Below are 4492 nucleotides of genomic sequence, written 5' to 3'. Positions count from 1 at the left end.
ACAGAGGCTCTGGGAGGGCATTTTTGGCTTCCAGAGAGCCTCCGGCAGAATGGGAGAGAGCGTTTTTACCCTCCTTCGGCTCCAGGGAAGCCTTTGGAGCCTGGGGAGGGTGAAACACGAGCCTACGGGGCCCACCAGAAGTTGGGAAATAGGCCGTTTCCAAACTCCAGAGGGCCTCCAGGGGGTGCGGGAAGCTGATTTTGCCCTCCCCAGGCATTGAATTATGGGTGTGGGCACTAGTGCAAGCACGATAGCGCGTGCACCTGTTGCAGTATAGCATAAATGTTAGAATAGGAATATATCATATTATATATATCTGGACCTCTAGCATAAAAATGCTCTGCTTACCCTGATTCTATTATAGCCAGGATAGGACGGTATTAACTTGCTTAAGTCTGCATTTCTGGTGAATTTGCAACAGGAAGACAACTGTCCATAAAAGGGTTCAATAAACATCTCACTGATAAACAAATATACATCACTCCAAACAGGACGTTATACGATCAAAGGGGGAAATTTACATTGCCTGAAGCAAAACAGGACGAGACTGTGATAAAGGAGATTGGTTGTGATAAGGCAGAAGGCTTCAGAGAAATTAGGTGTGAGAAACATTTGCTCAAAGGAAATGTTTCGAGGAAATTGGTTTGTGATATCTGGGGAAAGGAAGGACTCAAAGATACGTCATGTTTGAAGTTATGTTATTGGATGTTTGTGTATCACTTGACATGTATGTGTAATTATCCCCATCTGCTTATGCTCCCAAATAAAAAGAGGTACACAGCTCCATACTGTGTCACATCACCCAGAGAGAAAATGTGTCCAAGTCTTCTTTCTAGGATTCGCGTTCGTGAGTGACCCCCCTTGGCTGGGTTGCTCTTAGCCCCTCTGAAGACATTGTCTTGATCAGGGACTTTGCAGCACCTCACGCACCCACTCTTTTGGCACCCGAGGAAATAAAGGTTCTCCATCACTGTCCTAGTGGCTAAGGCGCTAGGCTAGAAACTGTGATGCCATGAGTTCAAATCCCTCCTTAGACATGAAAGCCAACTGGGCCAAGACATATGATCTCAGCCTAACACACCTTGCAGGGTTGTTGTGAGGAAACTAGGAAGAAGATGGAATATAAGGTATGTTTGCCTCCTTGGGTTATTTATCAAAATAATGAAGGCAAGATACAAATAAATGAACCAGTTTGGTTGGCGTTACATGGCAGACACTAATCCCTTACCAGGTAAGATGTAACAATTTGGGAGTGGATTCGGCATTTTGATTTTATCTAACCCGATTAAAAGTATTTTATTGTGCATGCTATTCTGGGGCATCATAATCTGCCAGAAATACCGGTAATCAAGGATTTTTTTTCTTGTGCAAAACACTTTTTATTAGAAAAGCAAGTAAGTTTTGCTGGGTGAAGTTATTGCAAGCTTTCAGGAACAATGCATACAGCTGGAGCAATGATCTGGGCTTATAATGGAGAGCTCAGACATTTATTCATTCATTCATTCATTCATTTTTATTTATTTATTCAATTTTTATGCCACCCTTCTCCTTTGACTCAGGGCGGCTTACAACATGTTAGCAATAGCACTTTTTAACAGAGCCAGGATATTGCCCCCACAATCCGGGTCCTCACTTTACCCACCTCGGAAGGATGGAAGGCTGAGTCAACCTTGAGCCAGTGATGAGGTCTGAACCGCTGACCTACAGATCTACAGTCAGCTTCAATGGCCTGCAGTACTGCACTCTACCTGCTGCGTCACCCCGGCTCAATGACATACATTTGAAGTAGGTTATTTATGTTAAAAGCTTTTAAATGATCCAGGTTGTATGATGTAACCTTTTGGGACAATGAGTACATTACTGCTTGCAAGTTATTGTGTGCAGAGTTTTCGTTTTCAGAGGGTTGCTTCTGAGCTCACGTCTCAAAAGGAATCCACATTTGGTACCTTGGGGAATATTTTCAAATTAGTGCTGAGGATGTTGAAATTTCCCAACTAGCAGATCTATGCCAGCTGAATTCTGAAAACAGTGGGCGAGTGGTATGATCTGAGTAAAATATGGAAGATACACACACACACACACACAAGATTCACCCAGAAAGTAATGCACCACTTTTTTTTTGGGGGGGGGGGGGGTGCATTACCATGCCCTGTCGGTATCACTCCTTGTTCTGGTCACAAAGCCATTTCTGCACTGCGCGAATCACCTCTTCGTCATCTTCAAAATGTCTTCTGCGAATGACATCCTTTAATGGCCCAAACAAGTGGAAGTCTTAGGGAACAAACGTTTGTGAATGTTCCCAACAGTTTCTTTATCTGTAGTGAGAAATTCAATGACGACACGCTGCTTGTAACGTACATCACTTACAGATGCCATTTCGAAACACTGCTACGCTACCTGTCTGAAGAAATGCAAAATTTACACACGCACTCCTGACAATTCAAATAATGTATATCTAAAGTTTTGCATTCGTACCATTACTGTGGACCAGTGATGGCGAACCTATGGCACAGGTGCTAGAAGTGGCACACGGAGCCGTATCTGCTGGCACACGAGCCGTTGCCCTAGCTCAGCTCCAACCTGCAGGTGTGTGCTGGTCAGCTGGTTTGTGACTCACAGAGAGGCTCTGGGAGGGCGTTTTTGGTTTCCATAGAGCCTCCGTGGGGATGGGGGAGGGTGTTTTACTCTCCTTCCACTCCAGGGAAGCCTTTGGAGCCTGGGGAGGGCAAAACATGAGCCTACTGGGTCCACCGGAATGATGATGATGATGATAATAATAATAATAATAATAATAATAATAATAATAATAATAATAATAATAATAGTAGTAGTAGTAGTAGTAGTAGTAGTAGTAGTAATAATCTAGAGAAATTAGTGAAATACGAAGATCTAAAAATTGAGCTGCAATGACTCTGGCATAAGCCAGTGAAAGTGGTTCCAGTGGTACTTGGCACGCTGGGCGCAGTGCCAAAGGATCTCAGCGGACATTTGAAAACCATCGGAATTGACAAAATCTCCATCTGTCAATTGCAAAAAGCCGCTTTACTGGGATCGGCAAACATAATTCGCCGCTACATCACGCAGTCCTAGGTGCTTGGGAAGCGCCCGACTGGTGATGAAATACGAAATCCAGCATAGTGATCTCGTTTGCTGTGTTGTACTGACATAATAATAATAATAATAATAATAATAATAATAATAATAATAATAATAATTTATTAGATCTGTATGCCGCCCCTCTCCAAATACTTGGGGCGGCTCACAACAAAATAAACAGTGTACAAATCCAATATAAAAACAATTTTAAAAACCCAATCCAATCAAACCATACACAAACCTTGACAGTTGGGGGATACCTCGATTACCTCATGCCTGGCGACAAAGGTGAGTTTTCAACGACTTACGAAAGGTGAGGAGGGGGGGCAGTTCTAATCTCTGGGGGGGAGTTGATTCCAGAGGGCTGGGGCCGCCACAGAGAAGGCTCTTCCCCTGGGTCCCGCCAGATGACATTGTTTAGTCGACGGGACCCGGAGAAGGCCAACTCTGTGGGACCTAATCAGCCGCTAGGATTCGTGCGGCAGAAGACGGTCTCGGAGGTATTCTGGTCCGATGCCATTTAGGGCTTTATAGGTCATAACCAACACTTGGAATTGTGATTGGAAATTGATCAGCCACCAGTGTTTTCGCCCTCTTCAGGCATTGAATTATCAGTGTGGGCACTCGCGCAGGCACGCAAGTACGCACCTGCACCCGATGGCAGTTTAGTGTCTTCTTGAAAGCCTCCAGTGATGAAGCTCCTACGGTTTCTGAAGCAGTAGTGGATTCTAAAACCCTTTACTAAAACCATGTCCTTCCTGGCCGGCTGAAACGTGGACTCCAGGAAGGACGTCTTCGTGACGTCAAAGCTCCGCCCATGGAATTCGCTATTGGGATTCCCCACCTCCGTTTGAGCCTCCAGACCTGCCAACAGCTCCACGGCTCTTCTGCAAAGCTGACAGCCAGGCGGCGGCGCTTCTCGGCGGCCTCCCGAACCCAAATGCCGAACCCGAACTTTTGCCGAACTTCCGGGTTTGGCGTTCAGGAGAACACCGAAAAGCCCCCTGGCTGTTTCAAAAGGTGACAGCCGGGCGGCGGCCTCCCGAACTTTTGCCCAACTTTTCGGGTTCGGGTTTGGGAGAACGCCGAGAAGCCCCTCGGCTGTTTCAAAAGGTGACAGCCGTGCGGCGGTGCCCAGCGGAGTGCCGTTTTGGGGGTTTTTTTTCCTTGCACACATTAATCCCTTTTACATTGTTTCCCAAGGGAAACATTGTTTCGTCTTACGAACGTTTCGCCTTACGAACCTCCTCCCGGAACCAATTAAGTTCATAAGACGAGGTATCACTGTACTATAAATAAAATCAAAAGATTGTAGGGAAACAAATACTGAACCAAATGGGGTTTGTTCTGGAGTACACACATAAAAAAAGATACAGCAAATTAAAAAAATAAAGCA

Source organism: Erythrolamprus reginae, chromosome 5 (assembly GCF_031021105.1).
Source record: "Erythrolamprus reginae isolate rEryReg1 chromosome 5, rEryReg1.hap1, whole genome shotgun sequence".
Taxonomy (NCBI): Eukaryota; Metazoa; Chordata; class Lepidosauria; order Squamata; family Dipsadidae; genus Erythrolamprus; species Erythrolamprus reginae.
Note: the sequence above shows the minus strand (reverse complement) of the source record.